General features: G+C 35.5%; 1 protein-coding gene and 1 long non-coding RNA gene across 2 annotated transcripts in view; one reads left to right on the top strand and one right to left on the bottom strand.

Annotated features, from left to right (window-relative positions):
* LOC123311818 (glutamate receptor ionotropic, NMDA 2B) overlaps positions 1–23,869 on the top strand; it is a 316,415-nt gene that overhangs the window by 105,928 nt on the left and 186,618 nt on the right. The window lies entirely within an intron of this gene.
* Positions 1,291–2,196, bottom strand: LOC123311826. Its single transcript, XR_006537520.1, has 2 exons — positions 2,068–2,196; positions 1,291–1,371 (listed from the first exon to the last, which is right to left on the bottom strand). It is a non-coding gene; the product is annotated as an uncharacterized LOC123311826 (long non-coding RNA).

Raw genomic sequence — 23,869 nt, 5'->3', positions numbered from 1 at the left:
TGGTTTCCCCTGTAGGCCTAATCCATGGTTTTGGTTTGAGTTCACAAAGGCTGTGCCATTTGTGATTGTCATCTTCCCCCGAAACACCTCTTCGACCTAAGTTTTCAGAGATGCACGGCTGGGTTCGAACCCAGTGAGCGCGGGGTGAAACTACAGAGACTGTTGTTTCGCACCATCAGGCTACCCACGCGCCTGGTAGATAGTGAGTATTTTGTACTGAATACGTTTATAATGAGTTTATGACCTTTTACACAGCACATTATTCATTAATAAGAAGCCTCAGTTCTCGTCCCTTAACCTTGGAAGGAAAAGGTACTTTTTTCTCAACCAAATATTTAAAATCAGAGAATCAGGAAATTGTTCGCGACAAACAAAAATGTTGTTGGCTATTGTGTTCTCGACTATTTCATATTCAAATACAGAAAAGTGTGGAATGAAGAGAAAAAATACAATGTTTTCCACACCACCTCTGAGGTAGATTGCCAGGTGCGTTTTGTTTTTACATGGTTTCCCCTGTAGGCCTAATCCATGGTTATGGTTTGAGTTCACAAAGGCTGTGCCAATTGTGATTATCATAATCCCCCGACACACCTCTTCAACCAATCCGACTACGAATGTAGTGGACTAAGTTTTCAGAGATGCACGGCTGGGTTCGAACCCAGTGAGCGCGGGGTGAAACTACAGAGACTGTTGTTTCGCACCATCAGGCTACCCACGCGCCTGGTAGATAGTGAGTATTATGTACTGAATACGTTCTTAATGAGTTAATGACGATTTACATAGCACATTATAATACATATACAGGGGGACCAAGATATCGACGTCAAGCCGAAACCGGATGATAAAACAAGTCAAAATGGTTGGATTAGAAAAATATCAAACAGATTCAAATCACCTATTTCAGAAATTATAAACATTTAAAATAAAACAAGATAATCAAAACACTATAAGGGTCTCTCATCTCCCGTTGCTACAATTCTTTGCTTTTATATATTTTATTTTTGTTTTATAATCTTTATACATTGGACTGGAATTTCAAGCCAGCTCCTCGAGCTTGGAAGAAAATGTTACATTTTGCTCAACCAGATATTGAAAATCAGAGAATCAGGAAATTGTTTGCGACAAACAAAAATGTTGTTGGCTATCGTGTTCTCGACTATTTCATTTTCAAATACAGAAAAGTGTGGAATGAAGAAAAAAAATACAATCTTTTCCACACCACCTCTGAGGTAGATTGCCAGGCGCGTTTTGTTTTTACATGGTTTCCCCTGTAGGCCTAATCCAATTGAGTTCACAAAGGCTGTGCCAATTGTGATTATCATAATTCCCCCGAAACACCTCTTCGACCAATCCGACTACGAATGTAGTGGACTAAGTTTTCAGAGATGCACGGCTGGGTTCGAACCCAGTGAGCGCGGGGTGAAACTACAGAGACTGTCATCAAATCAAATCAAATCAAAAAGAGTTTATTCATATTTTGTTTACATTGGTATGGCTCCAGGGAGCACATTTGTTCACTTAATATTATTAAGCATTAGTTCCTACATGGAGTATCCACTAAAATTTACAAGTATTGAATATTAGGAAATTCTTTTAACAATTGTCTTACTTTTAAATAAATAGAGACTGTTGTTTTGCACCATCAGGCTACCCACGCGCCTGGTAGATAGTGAGTATTATGTACTGAATACGTTCTTGATGAGTTAATGACGATTTCCACAGCACTTTATTCATTAATGAGTAGCCTCAGTTCTCGTTCTTTAACCTTGGAAGGAAATGTTACTTTTTTCTCAACAAAAAATTTAAAATCAGGGAAACAGGAAATTGTTTGCGACAAACAAAAATCTTGTTGGCTATTGTGTTCTCGACTATTTCATATTCAAATACAGAAAAGTGTGGAATGAAGTAAAAAAAACAATCTTTTCCACACCACCCCTGAGGTAGATTGCCAGGCGCGTTTTGTTTTTACATGGTTTCCCCTTTAGGCCTAAATCCATGGTTATGGTTTGAGTTCACAAAGGCTGTGCCAATTGTGATTATCATATTCCCTCGAAACACCTCTTCGACCTAAGTTTTCAGAGATGCTCGGCTGGGTTCGAACCCAGTGAGCGCGGGGTGAAACTACAGTGACTGTTGTTTCGCACCATCAGGCTACCCACGCGCCTGGTAGATAGTGAGTATTATGTACTGAATACGTTCTTGATGAGTTAATAGATATTGAGAATATCTACTAAACTCTTGCTCTTGCGAGTGGAATGTTCTCAGAATTTGACAAGAGTGGACAACTTTTTTATGGTTATGCATCCTCTTGCGCTTATGCTGCAAGTACGACAATTTCTACTATTTCGTGCTTGTTAACAAACAGACCGAACAAGAATGAGATAAAGGGGTTGGAATATACGTATAATGTATAACATAAATTCGCAGGTTTTAACCTGCGAAACTCCGTTGCCAATATTTAACATAAAGAATTCAATTGTACCTTCCGCGCTCAGAAATTCTGGTGGCCCATTTTTCTCAATCAAAATCTTCGCATGACGCCAACTGAAAAATATCGCCCGAATAAGAGTTCCGGCTTGTACTACTGACAATTGAACATCCGGAAGCGGCGGACTACGGGTAAACAGAATAACAGATTAATTCGCCCTCAACCGAACTGAAATATAGCACGTCCGTTGGGCCACTATATGCGGTAATTTGTTACGGCAAAACCCCGGCAATAACGCAGAGTCGAAGAAGAAATTCGTTAGAATTCTCGTGCGAATCGCCACATTGTTTTCATTTATTGCCTTTTTTCGGCAGACAAGAGTGTCATTGTAGCTGCGTGAGCACGAGCTGGAACTGCTGCGAGTAAAATGGAATTTATTCATAGTAAAATATATTGTATTGCTAGATGTGGACGATATGGAAGACAATTAAAAGAGCTAAATATAACGAACTAAATTACTATCTGAAGTGAATACACACAATAGTTGATCTGATTTATGGTTGTATTCTGCCTTTCATCCGTAAAGCGTACGATCGATCTGTCAGTGTCCGATTGACAGATTCGTAAATAGTGCAATTCTGAACTTAGAACATAAATACATGGAATGGACATTGACGTGCTATGAATGTATTTGTTGTGGTACAAACATTCGATGCTTCTCTGTCTAGCTCGACACTAAAGCAGTGGCGTAAAATAAATAAATTTAAATATACTCCATTCACTTTTATTTTAGCAGCCAGTTGGCCATGGAAATTTGACACATTTCACTCTGTATAGTACGAAAATTTGGGGTTATGACGCATGTCAAAACATTTTTGGTTTTAAATCAACGCTATGTTGCCCGTTCTACGTATAAGTTTCTGTTATTACGTATTTTATCACAATGTCGAATCTCTTCAGAAAATATGTGACGAACATAATTGAAGTTTATACAAACTGAGTGAAGGCATATCAAATCCAGTTATTTGCATGGAAAAGATCAGTATTATATGCACTAGCTTGAGGAGAGTTAATGTTCGTTATCTTCTTTGGCTAAAATTTGAATACGTTACATCAGTTGTAGATTTCAAAAATATTAACCAGAAGATAAAATATAAAATGCATATGTTGAAGTGGTTGGGAATGGGTATCTCCCGAAGGAATTAACAGATAATTACAAGAATGTTAAATTTTTCAACGAAAATCTTCTTGCATCAATGAAGGTAAAAGGAATTTAAGGAAGTTTCTAGTCAAGATCAACTTCACCTTTGAACAAAAATTTCACATGAATAAGCAATTAACGGGACAACTGGCGCGTATTTGTGGCTGTTCATCTTAATACATTGATATAATAATAATAATTAGATGTTTATTGGTTCCTTAACTTAAGACATTTACAATGTATAGGACAAGTCGAATGAAAAATAGAAAAATCAATTTTCGGGAACTTATTCTACGATGACATTAATCGAAAATCCTGTAGTAAACTTTTCGCAATAATTCACTCAAACATGAAATTCTCAAATGCCACCACTTTTTTGGGTCTCCCGATAGAAGGCAATTCTTTGTCATCCTCTTCATTTACAATCTTTCAGATTGTGGAAATATTCATCTGAAATATAAGTCGTTTAGGTTCAGATGAAACATTAGATATATGAATTCTCTTACAATATGTTTGCTACCGTTTGACGTATTGTGGATTTTAGAATATCAGGGTTTAACTATTCGAATGAGCGGACCTGTATTCTAAATAGCACTTCCTGAAACCCTGTCTTTTTTCTCAACCACTTTCGGTATTTTCGTAATAAAAATTGATATTAGTTGTGGCAACGGCGTTATGACATTAACGACATTTCATGAGTGCCAACGTTACTCCGTTCTAGTTTCAAAAACTTGAGAAAATTATTTCATGGCCAACCGACTGCTAAAATAAATGTGAATGGAGTATAGGTATTATATAGAATGCTTGAAAAGGTCAGGCAATATATGAAATATTATTCAGTGTCAGACATTGCCTAGGTATTCTATAGAATACCTGACGCCTAGCAGGCAATGTGTTAAGATAAGATCTCATTGATGAGGGAAGATGTTGACGATTTAAGGAGCGCATTCGTTCCTTTCGAATTCATTGAAATGGCGTCCGAGTAACGGGTGTATCTGATGTTCATTTTAAATAAAAAGAAAATATTAAACATATCATCTATGACCTGAAAACTTGGTAATTTTTGTTCAGAATGGCTTTTCAGATATCTCTCTATCTCTTCAAACCTCTATCAAAAGAGGAAATGAAAAAAGGTCTCAATTATAAAATAATATCAATTACATATTACAAAACATAATACATAGAACAGGGTGGCATTGACTACCACCAGCTAAAATACATGCATCAACTCTCTGACTCATAGACCTTCGTGTACTGCTTGTAAGTTTTTATTTATTCCGAGAAAAGTATCTACTGTATCGAAATTTTGCAAGAGACCTTTTTTCTCCAGAATTGAACGGGAAACCATAAGCGAATTTTATTTTTCGAAAATCTATCCAACGAAAACAATTTTTGAAGTAAAATCATAAGAGGTTGCTATTTTCAACCCATAATAATAAAGATATGAGATCTAAAAAAATTGTGTGAGTAACATCTACTTAGTGCTTGATATTATGTATAGTTTTATGACTCAGTGTTTTTAGAATCCGTAAAAAAATCAAGAACTCGCCATCGCCTTCCAAAGGCTGTATCTTGGAAGGAAGGTCGATTTCGAAAAAAACTTATAGGAACTACCCCTGCTTATTTTCATTTAGAAATCATCTCACGAAGTCCTTCGCATTTGTTTACATACCCTGTATATCTCGTTGAAATTTAATTTCTTCTTTTATCTCGTATTGTGAGGTCGATAACGAACATTTTCAGTAAAAATACAGCGAGTAACGCCAGGTTGAAAAATTTGCGAATTCAGGTAAGATTGATTTGATTGAGTGTAAGACCGCAGCACCACGTGACAGCAGCCTATTTGTGAGTTCATAAAAGGAATAAGAATAGTAATCAAAATACCTATAGTCTATTATTCAAAATTATATTGTCGAATATTAGGAAGTTGAAGAAAGGTCCCCTTTTTATGTAATCAATAATGACCTGTATGTAATGCAATAAGCAGATTTTTTCATTCCATCGCTATCGTTTGTAGGAAGTGGGAGGCACTGAATTTTTAATATCGTGATTATTATGCATATCATAAAATGCCAAATAACATTCCTATAGTATATTATTCAAAATTATGTTGTCGAATATTAGGAAGTTGAAGAAAGGTCCCCTTTTTATGTAATCAATAATGACCTGTATGTAATGCAAAAGGCTGATTTTTTTCATTCCATCGCATCGCTTGTAAGAAGTGGGATGCATTGAATTTTTAATATCGTGATTATTATGCATTTCATAAAATGCCAAATAAAATTCATTGTAAAGTTTGCGATTCCGGGTGAAAATTCATTTCTACGCGCCCCCTCTCTGCTACACAGACGTTCCACTGACTTCGAAGCCAGTGCGAAATTTTCTCCGGACAATTAGCCGGCGAAACACTAATGGAATCCTGGTCTGGAATTCTCATACCGCTCTTCCACCTCCTTTCATTTTACCGTTCCCGTTTTTTGCCGATCTGATAGGACTGGAATGTGACCTTTCTGATATTCCTCTCACGGAGTTGAAAGAAAATGGAAAACACTCCCGCATAATTTCCCTACCCCCCTCGGAAAAAATAATATTTCCGGAACCGTGAAGACTCCTTTGTGTGGATCTTATTGTGTTTTGAACGGAATGAAGGAGTACGTCCCCCGATGACGTTAAATTGCTCCGAAGTTAATTTGGGAATGTTTCGGTCACGATAATTCAGAAGAGATGGGGTTCTGCCGAATCGATGATGACCGCAAGAGAATGTTCCTCCCTTCCTCGCAACTTTCGTTCATTACCGTAGATATGCATGGCGCCTCGTTTTTATTTCCTCTGCCAATACCGAGGCTTGAGGCGAGGAGCAGATTGATCTTTTGTTTTATAAGATCTGTGCCATTTTTCACTGTTGCACCATTTTGATGACAGAATATCCAAAATTGCTTGTTAATGGCTGTTTTTGGTACTTCTATAATAGAGAGGTAAAAACGCTGAAAGGGGTCCTGGGCTCGATTTTCGTGAGATGTGGAAAACGTTTCACAATATCTTCATTTGTCTTGAAAATATAACCAAATTTTGATATTTCGTCGATTTCGAAAGTCTGCCATAACTTCTTTATTTTCGAAAATATCCAAAAACGATTTAAACTCTCTACAGCCACTTTTTTCCTGGGAATACGATACTATACAGGGTGTGGCGTAATGAATGGTAATAATATGGCGCCTGCGGGTAGAGGACCTTATGGCGGTTCAGAAAAATATATTTTATGTTTAGTAAAAGTCCCTTGAGATATTGGAGATTTTCGAAAATTCAACAACATCACACCCTTCGCCACTTTTTTTGCAGGCAAGACTCCAAATGAAGGAATTTTTTCAAACTGTTTTTTGGATATTATTCCTAGATAGAGGCGCTATCGAATGTAACTTATTATTTTTGGGGCGCATGATTAGTTTTTCATAAAAAAAAGGTCTAACTCAAATTTTCCGTTCTGCTTATTTATTTTCCTAAGTTCAACCCAGCGTGGTGTAAAAAATAATATGATTACCCGAGTGCCAAAGCAAGAGGAAACATGCCTGTTTCACCGAGATTCTGAAATGGTATAACTCGCTCGATTTCCAGCATTAAATACAAAATGAATTTCTATTACAATGAGTCAAGGCAGAGTTTGATGTAAGCCTTTTTGTTTAATTTTTGGCAACTGAGATGAGACCTTCAAGCAGAATAAAGCAATTATTCATAAGAAGTTGTAAAGCATCTAGTAGAGCTCCTGATGCCCACTTTGAACACTTTTTGTAAAACTCGATTCAATTGAACGATATTTTAAAATTGGTTTTTTTCTCTCCTATTCTTTCATTATTAAGCCCTATAGTTATAAAGTTAATATTTTTTAATCGAATTTCAAGTAACGAAGTGAATTTTAGCACTTTTGTAAGAAAAAAAGCTAAAAATTAATTTCTTTTACATTGAGTCAAGACCTTTGTTACAAAAATGCTGAAATTTAATTCATAACTTGAAATTAACTTGCAAAGATTGATTTCACAACGTTGGGGTTCATTAATAAAAGAAAACGAGAAACAAATAACAATTTTAAAATATCGTTTCATTGAATAAAGTTTCACAAATGATGTGTAAATTGTCCACTATGAGTTCTGATACATGCTCTATAGTCCACACTTTCTGATGAATCATAGCTTTATTGCATTTGAACAATGTTAAAATGAGTATCGTTTCATTGAATTAAATTTCACAAAAGATGCTCTAAGAGGCCACCATGAGCTTCAGTACATGCTCTATACCTTCTTATAGATGATTGCTTTATTTTGCTTGCATTCCGCATTTTAGCTGCTGAAAATTTTAGAAACAGTGTTTACATTTAAACTAGGCTTCAACTGATTGCAATAGGAATTTATTTTGTATTAAATGCTGAAAATACAGAGAGTTATACCATTTCGGAATCTCAATGAAACGGGCATGTTTTTTCTTGCATTGGCTCTCAGGTAACCATATTATTTTTTACACCACGCTGGGTTGAACTTATGAAAAAAAAAATAAGCAAAACCGAAAAGTTGAGTTAGATCTTTTTTGCATGAAGAACTATTCATGCGCCTCAAAAATAATGAATTACATTCGATAGATCATCTATCCAGGAATACTATCCAAAAAACAGTTTGAAAAAATTCCTTCATTTAGAGTCTTGCGTGCAAAAGGAGTGGCGAAGGGTGTAATACTCTTGAATTTTCGAAAATCTCCAATATCTCGAAAACCAAGGCACTTTTACTGAACGTGAAATATATTTTTCTGAACCGCCATAGAGTCCTCTACCCGCAGGCTCCATATTATCCATTCATTACGCCACACCCTGTATATCTAACTGACAAAGAAACTGCAACACCCAGAAGGAGCTGTTTAAATTTCAAATTTTTTTCGGTAAAACCAAGAAAGTATAGCAAGGAGTAAATGATTAAAATTTGGAGAAAAAAAAACGAAGGGTTTACAATTTTTTTTTTTGAATTTGTTGATAATGTGTTTGTCTAACGCGGTTATCTATACACCCCTCAACACGTCTTGGCATCGATGCAAGAAGATGGTCTATTTCTTCTTGAGGGATACTATCCCAAGCTACCTGTACTTCATGTCTCAGAGCCGCCAAAGTCCGTGGGGGCTGGGGTAAATTTCCAAGCCTTCTACCCATGATGTCCCAAACATGCTCTATGGGCGAAAGATCGGGGGATCTGCGGTGGGATTCTGTGACGTGTAGAATTCCATATATCGCTCAAAATCTATACGACTGGTATTCTGTGCACAGTCATTCTCGCATTTGGGCGACGAACGACATCGAAACGAGGCGACAGCTGCAGACGTATAGCTTGATGTTAAAAATACCAAAATCGAGGTATTTGCTTCTCTTGATATTGTTGCTCCAATTCTCAGTATTCTATTCTATGTGCTAATTTCATAAAAAAATGTCAATATTCATCAGTTGAAATCTAGAAATAAATATTCACTTTCAGGTAGTTCTTATTTTTTATATTATTTATCAATGATACAAAAGGTATTAATTGAAGCAAGTTTGAATTACTTTATTTCGAGCACTTGTAACATTTCATGGTGACTTCTTTTACTGCCCTCGAAGCACTTAACTGAGATATTGAAATAACAAATTTTTTTCCATCACTTAGTTAACTTCCAGCTTCCAATTCCAAAAATTTAAGTACAGCAAAAATTTTATTGTGGCATGGATGGCCACTGGGTTTCTGTAGTTTTCCATACGGGGTGAAAGTCCGTTCACTAATACATATTGAACATATTAGCTTCCTTCAATCTAAAGAGTTGAATAAATTTTCCCGTCTTGATGGGAAAGTTATCACTGGCTTGACGCATTGAATATCTTGTCATATTTAAGAACTTTAATTCTTCCGATCTTTCTTCGTTCTCAGATATTCGTACATTGACTGAAATAATAAGAAACATTACGATTAATAATGACAACTGCACCTGAACCGAGTCAAATTGAAATATTGTGCGCCAAATTTCAATCTGACAATTTTACAACACAAAATTCACTAGAGTTCAACTTATGTTTCCAGTTCAGATAGTAAAAACGCCGAAATTACCCGAACAGTAAGCGATACGTCCACAGAATGCCTAAGCAGGCGATTATCGCTTCAAAACATAGAAAACGACCATAGAAAGCGACACGTGGAATTCTACATGTCACAGAATCCCACTGCAGGTTTGTGTTAAAAGAAACATCGTATTAATAAATAATCGGAACATAGCACATCGAAGCAAATTTCCAAGAAAGAAGGAATTTGAACATTTTACGATATTTTTGGAAACAGATTCGCCAGCGCAAAATAAACATCATGAAAAATATAGTTATTCATATACTAAATATGAAAAACTGTTTATTACAGTCGAGCCCGCAAATTGATAGCCGAGGCGTAGCCGGGGATAGCAAGCAGGCGAGACAATATAGACGATTCTTTTGCCGAGGTGCATATTACACTTTCGGCGACCTCACATACCTTTATGAAAGTGAGAAGTTACCCGTTTTATGGACTCATCTAGGTGTCCATAATTGCCAATTCCCTGAGCTCTGGTGAAGTGTTACTGTTATCCATATCGCTATCACTATCCATTCTTGATTATACTGAACACTAACACTCATACCAATACCACGTTCCTAATTCACTGGTAAAATCTAGCCGATTTCGGAAAGAATTTATTCGACAACATCAAATGACAGTTATTGTCACTGGCATTTATTTTTTCATCAAATTCTGTATTCACAAAATTGATTCAATCGCCCCGGTTCCCCGGTACTTAATATATTGCTTAGTGACAAACAGTCGGACGAAAAGTAAATCAGTACGAAAAGTGAATCAGGACGAAGAGTACTCGCCTTCAAAAATAGTCGACTTTTCGTTCGGAAATTAGTACGCAAAATGTCATTTTTTGTTCAGGTCGACGAAAAAATTATTAAAATGAAACACTCCTAGTGGATAACCTTTTTTTGTCCATCCACTTTACACGTGAAAATCAAGTCATTAGCCAAATGATGGCTTTTCTGCTTCGGCGAAATTGAAAAATCAACTCTAAAAACCTGCGTTCCTCGTTATTTACATCCTAAGGATGGCGACACTGTCTATGAAAATTTCTCTCATCATATCTCAACATAAAGAAAGGTAAACATGCTTTGAAGCTACTTTGAATTTTCTCCGTATGAAGTGTTGCAAGTAATTTTTGCTAATCCCGAAAGCTTTGAGCGTTATGAGAGAGTTCTTGATTGAAGCTGCCTTTGATGTTCTTTTCATGTGAGTATTCTCCATGCTTTCCATAGAATTTAGTGCAGTCTTCGGACTGATTAGAGGGACTAAGTTTGAATTTAACGTTTTTCAGCATCAGTATATTTATAGAGTCAATATGGTTTTTTTTGGGACTTTGGAAATACCGAGATTTTTATGTCAAGGCCTGAAAGTGCGAATGTTTTTTTTTTGCATATTTTTTGTACATATCAACAATATGATATGTAGGTTCATTGAAAGTGCAAAATCAATCGGAGTCATTAGAATTTTCACTATATAGAGTGTCCTAAATTGGAGTTAGAAATAGAGAGAGCAGATTCCTTAAGTAATTTTAAGAAAAAAAGTCCCACAAATATGGAGGAACAAACGTTTTGTTTTCGAGATACAGGGTGTTGAAGTTTTAATTTTTTGATTGATATCAAAACAAGTTGTGATAACACATTCATTATTAGAAGTATCGCGTTTAATTTTATGTGTGGAAACTAACATTGATATTTTTCACCACAGCTTACTAACTGGATTTTCATGATAATTTGAATTTTTCTGAGGATTTGGAGAAAATCGTTTGAAATTTTTTTCTCGTAATCTGTAGCAGATACGATTAAACTATAAGAAACCATAAAGTTTAGAATAACATCAAAGCTTCTACATTTTTTCAAAAAACTGTATACAGTATACAGTAAACTGTATACAGTATACAGTATACAGTAAACTGTATACAGTATACAGTATTTTATATTTCAAACTCACGACTGGAAAATATTTTACATTTCGTATTTCAAATATGTAGGTACGTTCGAGTAATTTTTGTAATGTGTATTTCAATTAAAACAGAGCATGAATTTTTCCATCTCTGATTTCATAACTTCAAGAAATTGATTACATTAGATTATTCTAGGCTATTAAACTCTTGTAGCTTTCGAGTCAACACAGCAGTGGGAGGAATCCTGGCAAAGTAACACTAGTAGTTGGGGAGCCGACGATGCTAAATCGGGATTTACTCGAGCGTCGTGGAGAGCTAGTGGATTTTGAAGATTAGGTGGTAGAAAGAAAAAAAAGTTCTATGATGTATGCACTTTCAGCAGTGGGGAAATCGTCTGCAGGTTCTCAAAGATGTAACAAAATTGTCAGGTGTACATACTCGAGCGTGTCAGATTAAGATACTGTATGTGCTCTACGTGTCTCTGATAATAATGAATTCAAGCTTTTCCGACAGTTTGCGCGGTGGGACTGGCCGTACGGAAGAGTTGAAAATGGTAAAAAAAAAAAATTTCCAGCGTGTCAGATTTTTGGAGGATATCTTAATTGGACCCAAAGGAAGCTACTTTTCAAGGGACTGACAATTTGGACGTGACGCAAGGTCACAGCGCTCCTTTGAAAATGTAAAAAAAAATCGTTACTTGTACATACTCGAGCGTGTCAGATTTTCATACAAATGTTAATCTGAGTGCTGTAGACGTGTTTACCCATTAATCTGACACTAATCAGGTGTGTTCTCTTAATCTGACTTTGAAGATGATAAAAATCCCTTTTTTTCGAATATTTCCCTCCCTGTACCTCTAATCGTTTTTGTATTCATTATGAAAGTTGTAGATAATAAAATTCTACACAACTTTTGTCTGAAGCAATTTTACATACCCTTAACCGTTCTCGAGTTAGAGGGCGTTAAGGGCGAGAAGCTTAACCACACATGCGAAAGGCCAAGGTCAATGTAGAATCACAGTCTAATCTACATTCATCCAATTGTCAAAATGACAAGGTATTTCCATGATGACAATTTCGAAATTAGTCACGAAAATTTTAGTGTTGTCTGTGACTGACCCTTAGAATGTATTTTCCAACGAGTGAATTTTCGCTTCAGCATGTATCGCTAAACACCTCGCATTAATCGCCATATATCTAACAAACGTTTGAACGTAGAAAAAATTGCTTGGGACAAAATTTGTAGAAAATTTTATGCTCTACGACTTTTATAATGAATGCGAAAAAGATTTGAAGCCCAGGGAAGGAGATAATTCAAAAAAACTGATTTTTGTGACCTATATTTCCAATTTTTATTGTTTCGGCTTGCTAAAACTGTCAGATTATATTTTTTCCATTATTCTTGAATCATTAGCTTCAAAATAGGAAAAAACGCCACCGCACTCGAGAATGTACACGTGACGTTTTTTTTTTGGCGCCCTCCCACACATTTTCGACACGCTTAAATTGTCAGAGTAAGAGAAAATATACTTTTCAAAATGTAATTAACCACATATATCTTAATCTGACATGCTCGAGTATGTACAATGATCGTTTTTTTTTACTATTCTGACGGGCTGTCCTAGACAATTCCCCCTATATACAGGTCTAATTTTTGGTAGAGGTACTCTACAGGGTCCAAGGTATGTCCCCTTATATTAATCTGACACGCTCGAGTAAATTCCGAATTTCCCTCTTGGGCTCCCCAACTATAGTTTAGTTGTTTACAATTCTCTGAAATAGCAACACCATTCAACACTTCCAACTGACTGTTTTGTACCAGAATTAGTCCTATACGAATTACAAGATGGCTCTGGAATTCATTCCGATCTGGATTATTTCCGGATTCTTCGCACTGAATTAATTGAAAAATCGGATCGAAGCTAATCCGGTCGATGGGAACGGAGTGAAGAAATGTCGTAAAATGCCACATCTCACGATTTATCAGATCCAACATTGAAGTAGGTTTCACATCGGTCGAATGGATAATCTGTGTTGGCTGAACGTGACCGAACCTAATTTCGGAAGGAGGGATGATCCTGTCGACGGATCACACCGCCCTCATAGCCACGCATCATTGGAGATAATAGTGAATAGGGATTCCTAGTATCTCCAGAATCCATCCGGGCCAAATTGAAAAAGAATCGAATGAAATTTCACAGGAATATGATCTTCATTATAATTGAAATTTAATTCTCAACACTTTGTTCTACGCTCTCGTGAAAGTACTATTGAGAGTAGAGAGAAGGAGAACGATCGCTGCTTTGAGACCACAGATTTTTTTGTCCCCTAAAATATGTACCAATAGGTAGTTCATGCTTATGCCAACTGCCGCGCTGGCGATCACAAGATGGCGAAATTTTGATTCAAACTAGTTGAAGTTGACTGAGTGTACTTTCTTACTGGTGACAGATGATTAGAATATTATTATTTTCCATTTTTGATGAGAGAACAACATATGACCATGGTGAAATGTTGAAGAAATGTTTGGCATCGGACAGAAAAGGAGAAGAGATAAAAGTTCAGAGTGAATTTTTGAAGGAAAATTGGAAAAAACCTTACCTCAAGACCGACTCGGAATCAATTTATGTGTCAAGAGCACTTTTGCGATGAAGATATTATAAAAGATGATGGATTAATTTTAAACGAAATCGAAATTGCCATCCCTTGTGAGAAGTGGACTCTTCTGATTAAGAATATCTAACCAATAAAACTACATGGTTTAGAAATGGATTTTATTGAAGAATTTTGTTGGTATAACATAATATATGGTTGATAACGGTTCTCAGCTGAGTATTAGAAACAGAATCTACTCTAATAAGTGATAAATCTGAGATTGCTACCTTTTGTTGCCTTGATATGTTCTACACCTCACGGTGAATGTATATAATTTTGAAGATTACGTTAAAACATATCCTGTTTTCAATAAACAATGATAAGCAAACAGGGTGTCCCAAAACTAGTGAATCAAACGTCACACCACGATAGAATAGACCAAATATTATCGAATGACACCAACATTAGTTCAACGAAAATGTACCGTTTCCAAAATAATCAGAATTTTATTGAAATACCTAAAGTTGCCAATTTTCGAACTATTTTTTTTAATCACAGGGCGAGTTTGTGAAAAAGGATATCGATTTTAAATTATATTGAACTAAGATTATCATTTTATCTCCCCTAATGTAAGAAATTAATCGATAACCTATATGTAAATTAGAACAATTGTTTTTTCTACATGATTTTTATTACTCAGAATAAACCCCCTCTATAGGGGTGATAATATGGGAGAAAAACGCTATCCTTAATCACAAATTGGCCTTATGATTGAAAAAATAGTTCGAAAATCGGCAACTTTAGTTTAGGTTTTTTCAGAAACGGTACATTTTCCCTCAACTAATGTTGGTGTCATTCGATAGTATTTGATCTACTCTATCGTGGTGTGACGTTTGATTTACTAGTTTTGGGACACCCTGTATGTAGGTATCATTTTTTTGATCAATGATTTCTTTTGAATTTCATTGATTTAGTCATTTATTATGAATGACTAAAGCTGATTACTTAGTCCCCTTCATAATATGAATTGTATTTTATTGGATGTAAATCAGAAAATTAATATTCATTATAGATTTGACGGAACCTATTTGAAAATCATCAGAAAACACTACGATGACATATAACCTTAAATGAAATGAAGGTTGTTCATTTCAAATTGACGCTTTAATCCCCACCTCTTATCGATCAACCTAGCGATCGCAGCGACACCTATTTTCCCCGTTTTTGGAGACACATTTTTAGTACGGCGATCGTTCTCCTTCTCTCTACTCTCCATAGAAAGTACTTTTGTGGTAGTGAGCACCAAGCTCACTTTTAACACATTATACGAAAAGGCGTAACTTCAAGTAATTCAAAAAAACAGGATGATAAAATAAAAACAAAAAACACATTTTTTTCAAAGTTATACTCTTTGGCGATCGATTTCGGTTGTCAAACCACCATCAGGCCAGCTGAAAAGTACATACGTGTTTTCTCAAAATTTCATTACATAAATTCATGTAGGTATTGTAGTAAGAATGTGCAATTTTTATCGTCAATGAGGTAGTCTCTTTCATAAAATATCATTAGATTTTTGATCATAAACAATGTGAAAAAATATTCTTGTTGAATTTCTTTTGGTCGGTATGTGGTGAAATCAATTATTTGATACGTAGTTTAAATGGGAGTGTAAGTTAGTTCGAGCTGTCATCTGTCACGTTTCTAATGTTAGGGGGTATGTTCGGGAAATTAATCATCTTTATGAGGCTGCCCTCTCTAAGGTTGAAATCTGATAGTGCGTTTAATAAATGTCGATTATCTCTGTTTTTTAAAATCTCTAATTGTTCTAATATTGTTAGCTTATAAAAATTATAACCTTTATGTAATATCTTCAAGTTATCAAATTCTATGTTATGTTTACATTCGTCTATATGGCATCCTAATGCTGATTTGGGGTGATTTCTACTGTGTTCGTCGAAACGTTTTTTCATATTACGGGTAGTCATGCCGATGTAAAAGGCAGGACAGCTTTAACAATTTATCTGATATACTCCACTTTCCTCCTCTTGTTTAGTTTTGGTTTTGTTGTTGACTAATAGGTTATCGATTGTTTTATGTCGTTTGTTTATCAATGTGTAGTCGTATTTCGTAACATTTCGTTGTATATTTTCGTGTAAGCCTTTATAATATGGTATTGTTAAATAGAGTCTTCTTTTTGTGACATGGGGGTAGATTTCCTTCATTGTTATGCTGTACTACCGAACGCAGTGCTCTTTCAGCATTATTTTATGCTCGTAAGCTCTGTACTACCAAGAAATTTTCAAGGCAGTGCAGTGAAATGTTTTGGAGCGCCTGTCAGGATGTAGTATTGCAGTGCCCGCGAAAGAATGCTCAGCTCAGCTCGTGATAGCTTTAGCAGTTTTCTGGTGTAGGTCGGTGAAATCACCAACAGGGCACCAAAGATCATTACAGACCTCACACCTATTCATCTTGTACATTTTAAAAGGGGTTTTCTTATAAAATTGTTAGATGACAAACGAATTGTTCATTTACTTATTATGAGCAGAAAACTAAGAACTTGCCGGACATGAGATTGAATACAAGGAAAAGTCATTCACATTATCTGCATCTTTCTTTGTGAAATTCTTTACTTTGAAACTCCCTCCAAACTTCTGCGAAACTGTAAATTCTATCATACATATTTAATGTATTTCCGTTCACATTTGGGACAGGAGAGCTATCTGGAGAGCACGAACTTTTTAAATATTAAAAATGCAAGAGAGACTTTCCGACACCCCGTGGAGGTAATAATGTAAGGTCATTCTCTGAATTATTTCTTGAATTCTGAAGTGGAATACTTGTAGATGTGTCTGGTTATAAAGCAGTCTCATCGAATACTGATTCCACGAAATTTATTTCGAATGGAAGCTTTCACCTTCAATATAGATCTTTCGGTCCTAACTCAGGCACCAAAAATTTTATTTGGTTTCTGTTTTCTGAGGAAAAAATAAAAAACGGCTTTCCAGGTGCTATCTTTAGGAGGCTGTATCTAAGCAGAGGTTGCTCAAAAAAATTGAAAGAACCGGACTAGTTTTTGACAAGGAAATTTTTTCGAAACTATTCATTAACACCATGTATGGACTTCGATTTTGTGTTTACGCTAAGACTTCGATTGTATATGGAAATTTTTGATGGAAAAAATTAAGAAATTTTTCAGAGGAACCTTCTCTAGGCTAGATTATAACTAAATATTTTAATGTGAAAGTTCTCATGTGTTCCAGTCAATCAATTATTTATTTATTTATTTAACATAAACAGGAATCCTAACAGGAAAACCCAATAACAAGGATTCACCAGAATACAAGAAAACAAACACCTACAATAATGATCATGAACTTATATTACAAGAATAATAATAATAAGGGAGGAAAAGTTTAAAAATATCTTCTTTTTCTAATAATTTCTACACGTATAAGCACACAGTCTTCTCCTAAAAACTGCTTGTGAAGAGTTTAATATGTCAATGAAAGAGATATGTCAGTTATAAAATCGTGTAATTCTCAGAAAAGTGGAGTTGTAATACAATGATGTGCGGGCTCTCGGGATATAAAAAAGATTTCTATGGCGACCAGTAAAAACACGAGTATTGAAATAAATTTCACGAACAATGGGAACATCGAAATGATTATTCATTATTCGAAATAAAAACATTTGATCGAGAATAACTCTTCTTTGCTCTAGGGTAATAATTTTGTACATTTTCAATCTCGTCTCATATGGACAAGCTACCTGCCTGTTACCGAATCTGTAATATAGAGTTCTTGTGAACTTCTTCTGAATTCTTTCAATTCTGCTGATATATTTGTGACAAAAAGGGTTTCATATTGGGGTTGCATACTCGACTATACTGCGGACTAGAGAAAAGTACAGAACCTTAATGGTTTCTTCATTTTTGAAATTCCGTGTAATTCTCAGAACTAAACCGAGCATTCTGAAGCCTCTAGAAACAACATTATCAATATGATGTTCAAATGACAACTTCGAATCCAGAAATATTCCCAGGTCTTTAACAACTGTCACCTCCTCCACAATCAAGCCAGACAGGCACAGAGGTGCACTCACAATGTTGAAGTTCTTGGTGAAAGTTATATGTTTACACTTACTAACATTCAGGGACAGGTAAAGCAAATAACAGAACTCGCAAAATCTGTTAAGATCATCCTGGAACCTCTGAACGTCCTCCAAGCTTTTCACAGCTAGGTACATTTTAATGTCATCAGCGTAAAGCTCAAAATTCACATAAACAAGATACCGGCAGACATCATTGATATACAAGCTGAAGAGAAGTGGTCCCAAATGAGACCCCTGGGGTACTCCCGATTCAACATTATAAAGAGACGAGCAAGCATCACCCATAACAACATACTGAGACCTTTCACACAGATATGACTCAATCCAACTTAACAAATCTGGTCCCACACCATAATCTAAGAGAACCTGCAGAAGTGTTGCATGATGTACTTTGTCGAAAGCCTTGGACAAATCCGTGTAAACAGCGTCTACCTGGACACCCCGATCCATATTTTCGGATATGTAATTGATGTATGGCGACAGATTAGTGAGAACCGATCTGCCTCTGAAAAAACCATGCTGTCTGGTGCTAATTTTCGATTTCAGTGAAAGAAATAGGTAGTCAGTTACAATAGATTCGAGCAACTTACCAAAGTGGTTCAAAATGGAAACAGGTCGATAGTTGGACAACAAATTAATCAATACTACTGTAAAATTCATTTTATTCTATTTGATGAATGTGGGATTGTTAAGCCCTTATGGGATGTATTATCAGCATTCACTGGAAATACGCTTGGCTGAGTACCTACTACAAACACTTGGTTAGTAGTTTTCCAAATTACTCCAACATTTTCGAAGTTTTTAATTGTAGAAAGGGAGCGTTCTTCCGAATACACAGACTACGGTTTTCGGGATGTAACAATTGGAAATTTGCAACGCCTGAGAACTGATCTCGCACGTCTCACCGAAATCCCGTATTTTATCTTTATTCCCTACACGCATCCTACATCAAACAGCGCGATCCTTTATCTTATAGCGATAAGACCGCTCAGCGTAACAAGGCAGAAAAGTGGAAGTTCCCTAGCGGTGAATTACTGAGATTAAAATCGGTGAAGTCAGTGAAATTGTTTTTCCACTCTGCCTAACACATTATCCCTCCGCCATTTTTGTTTGTCTGGTCTCATGTCTCCCGTTGTTCAATTGAACGTTCACGAAATAAGTTCTTCACTTACTGTTGAGAAGGAGGCTCCTATTTGATAAGATAGGGATCGATCTGTACCTTCATTTAAAAAACTTTGTACATTATCGACGAGATAATTCTGTCCTTGTTAACCCTAGCGGCGAAGGCGTGTCAAATTAGCCTACGAAGGCTAATTAGACCTCCTTCAGAATATAATACAGTTGTGAACCAAACCTGATACTCAATACTGCATGGTAGTTGTGTTGCTTCGAATAGATTCTCAATATTACACTATTTAGATGCTGATGCTTAATAGGCTTGAATTTCTCCTTATACATCATTTGTGACCACATGAGACGCGTCTCATGTGATACCCTTTGGGTCCTTTGGAACATCTTTCATTTCTGTACAATAACAAGATCTCAGTCAGAACAAAGATCGAAAAGATACTGAAAGATCATTGTTCATTTTGGATAAACTGTTTCTGGATAGAGGGAATTCATAAGCCCCTATTTTTTATTCACATTATGAATGTATTCTTTAGATAGCTATACTCCATTCCCTTTAATTTTAGCACTCGGTTGGCCATGGAAATTTGATAATTTCACTCTGTATAGTACGAAAATGAGGGGTTATGAAGATTGTCAAAACATTTTTGGGTTTTAAATCAACGCCATGTTGCCCGTTCTACGTAAAAGTTTCTGTTATTACGTATTTTATCACAATGTCGAATCTCTTCGGAAAATATGCGACGAACATAATTTAAGTTTATACAAACTGATTGAAGGCATACCAAATCCAGTTATTTGCACGGAAAATACAAGAGATCAGTATAATATCATTATATGCACTAGCTCGAGGAGAGTTAATGTTCGTTATCTTCTTTGGCTAAAGTTTGAATACATTACATCAGTTGTAGATTTCAAAAATATTAACCCGAAGATGAAATGCATATGAGGCAGTAGTTGGGAATGGGTATCTCCCGAAGGAATTGATAGATGATTACAAGAATGTTAAATTCTTCAACAAAAACAATCTTGCATCAATGTAAGTGAAAAGAATTAAAGGAAGTTTCAAGTCAAGATGAAATTCACCGTTGAACAAAAATTTCACATGAATAAACAATTAAAAGGACAACTGGCGCGTATTTGTGGCTGTTCATCTTAATACATTGATGTAATAATAATAATAATTAGGTATTTATTGATACCTTGAGACATTTACAATGTATAGGACAAGTCAAATGAAAAATAGAAAAATCAATTTTCGGGAACTTATTCTACGATGACATTCATCGAAAATCCTGTAGCAAACTTTTCGCGTTAATTCACTCAAACATAAAATTCTCAAATGCCACCACTTTTTTGGGTCTCCCAATAGAAGGAAATTCTTTGTCATCCTCTTCATTCACAATCTTTCTGATTCTGGAAATATTCAGCTGAAATATAAGTCGTTTAGATTCAGATGAAACATTATATAAATTCTCTTACATTCAATATGTTCGCTACCGTCTGACGTATTGTGGATTTTAGAATATCAGGGTATAACTATTTGAATGAGCGGACCTGAATTCTAAATAGCACTTCCTGAAACCCTGACCTTTTTTTCAATCACTTTCGGCATTTTCGTAGTATTAATTGATATTAGTTGTGGCAACGGCGTTATGACATTAACGACATTTCATGAGTGCCAAACTTACTCCGTTACCAAAACTTGAGAAAATTATTTCATGGCCAACCGACTGCTAAAATAAATCTGAATGGAGTATATATAATCATGAAATTTTACTCAGGGGTGACAAAATAAAAATTATTGATGTTTCCCATTTCAACATTCATTTTTAGAATGTCAGCAACATGAGGTGATATAAAATATTACGATCACGCTTTTCGAAACATAGACATAGAGACATAGACTGAGCAATATGCCAGCATGCATTGGCTATTTTATAGAAAGAGAGAAATGATCGTCGGGCATTACCTGCCACTTTTGTGTTCACATAGAGGAGAGCGCGAATCAATCAAAATTCTAGAAAAAGTCAACTAGCATGCCCGATGTTCAGTTTCTCTCTGTCAATTTTTTCAACCAAATTTCATGCATAGGTAGAAAGAGACGGCACAGTCCATGTCTCTATGTGTATTTTTCGAAACAAATCAAACACCTAGTAGGTTGTCCAAGAAACGAGGTCTACAAAATATTGAAAAATAAGAAATATAGGGAAACGATTACAATAAATATTTTGATTGCTTATAGATGACGAAAAATCAACGAGAAATATCGATAAAAAAACATTGATAAAAAAATATATCAAAAATAGTAAATCTTGAATTATACGGTGAATGGAGCACTCAGTAATTATTTCTGTATACTAAAAGATTCAAAATTAACACTACAGAGAAGAAATATTTCATTTTAAAGTAATGACCAATCTTCTGTTACGCTTACAAAATCCCTCTAGCTTCAAATTTGAAAAATTAGGGAATAAAATACGTAAAAATGTATCCATTTAGATGACAACCACGGAAAATATTGATTTCCATGTGTTGAATGAGCAGTAATTTCTTTGAAGCTAAATAACGATTCACGATTGGAAAACAGACAAATTTTCAAACCAATAATTTGTTTAGCGGAATTTTGAATTCTCAACTTTTTTTAATAATTTAAAAAAATCTATCTATCGATCTAAACGGGTAAAATAAAAAAAATGATTTTCCTCAAAATCATTTTTTTGGTTTCATCTAATGTGAAAGAATCAATTTCATGTGGTACATAACAAACTTTGAAAAATAAAATTTCCGAAAAGATTCAGGAAATTAACGCATCATCTCGTGAAAATGTTGAAAATTGATTTCCCATATTTCAGATGTGATAATTGTACTGAAATATCAGTTTCTTCATTACGATACATATTTTTGACAAAGATTAGGTGCACGTCGTCAGCTGTAAATAAATAAATAATTTTTTCTTCAGAAAATTATTTTTTTTCTGGTGATCTCAGTGCCAGTTAGCTGGTTTGCCATGACTAGTGATCACGTTGCAGTTCATATGAAAATTCTATTGAAAAACAGAAAGTTGTTGCGTATCCAATACTTTTCCTTTTATGTGTCTGCGTTGTTCTTAATAATGACATAAGGATCAGAATCCCAAGGGGGCAGCGGCCCCTCCTGGCTTCCCCCTGCGGGCGCCTATGCCTGTGATTGTGCATATCCATCAGAGACAAAGGCCCGAATTCTTGAGTTCAATAGAATAGAAAACTGATCTTTCAATTCACCTAATTTTAGATCGATTGTCTACCTTCGCATTTTTCTTCCTGCTCCCTGAAATTCAAGAATACGGGCCCATGTTCCATGTGACCACTTTTGGAATACCCCCACATTCTCAGTCAGATCAAAGATCGACAAGGAACACGAAGAAGTTCAATATCCATCTTCTAATAGACATCAAATAATAAAATCTGTTTATAGTCGAGTAGCGAGTAATTTAGATGCTCCTTAAATTACTTGCTACTCAATTAAACTACTAGCCTAGTCCGTACAAGGGTCGCAAGCAAAGATCACTTCATTTCTTATTGCATCAATCAATTCAAAAGCTTGGTTCTCCGAACTTAACCCAAGACAGCCGAGTTCGCTTGTTGACTGCAATTACTCCAATTTCCTATGGGATTGATTGTTTGGCTAAGGTAATTATATTCCTCAACTCTCTTCACTGCGACGCGAATTCTCAGAAATCTTGCTTTCCCAGTATCCGTTTTGGTCTAATTAACTTTGAAAGGTACCTTCGATTCTTGATTTAGATCCCTAAATTTTAAGGAATACCTAAGCCCATTTAAGTGACTCTTAGCTTCAATTTCGTTTTGACCAACGTTTAGGGAACTCTAGTGCTAGGGGACACCCTAAATTATAAATGCCCGAAAGTCGGTCCCCTATCGAATCCCTAATAAAGTGACAGCGGATTTTGACATGTCTACGATACGCAAAAAGAATTTTTTTTGAAAAAGGAATAAATGTTAGTCGTGAATTTGTGGAAATGATCGCTCTTCGAAATCCCAATCATAACTTTTGAGGGGTTGGTTTCACAGTGATAACTTCTAAACACCAATTTCTAGCAAATGAGCAATAATATTCGGGAGCTTTCAAGAGTAGAAATCGCTCGAATACCAATAAAGCAGAGCTTATTTAAGAATAAGAATGAATAGAAGCAGTTGTGTTGAAATTGTATGAAAAATTTTGAACATATACAATGGAAGTTCATGAAAAAATGCAGTCATGTTGGAAATGTGGTGATTCTTTATATCTCGAAGAGGATGTTCGGTGACACCATATAGAATGATTTGTATGACTATCAACGCAAAGGGAATATTGTATTTATGTTTCTGTCTTTATGAGTATTGATAAAAAAAAACTAGTACGGAA

This window comes from Coccinella septempunctata, chromosome 1 (genome assembly GCF_907165205.1).
Source record: "Coccinella septempunctata chromosome 1, icCocSept1.1, whole genome shotgun sequence".
Classification (NCBI taxonomy): Eukaryota; Metazoa; Arthropoda; class Insecta; order Coleoptera; family Coccinellidae; genus Coccinella; species Coccinella septempunctata.
The sequence above is the reverse complement of the archived record's forward strand: the minus strand, read 5'-3'. Positions and strand labels throughout refer to the sequence as shown.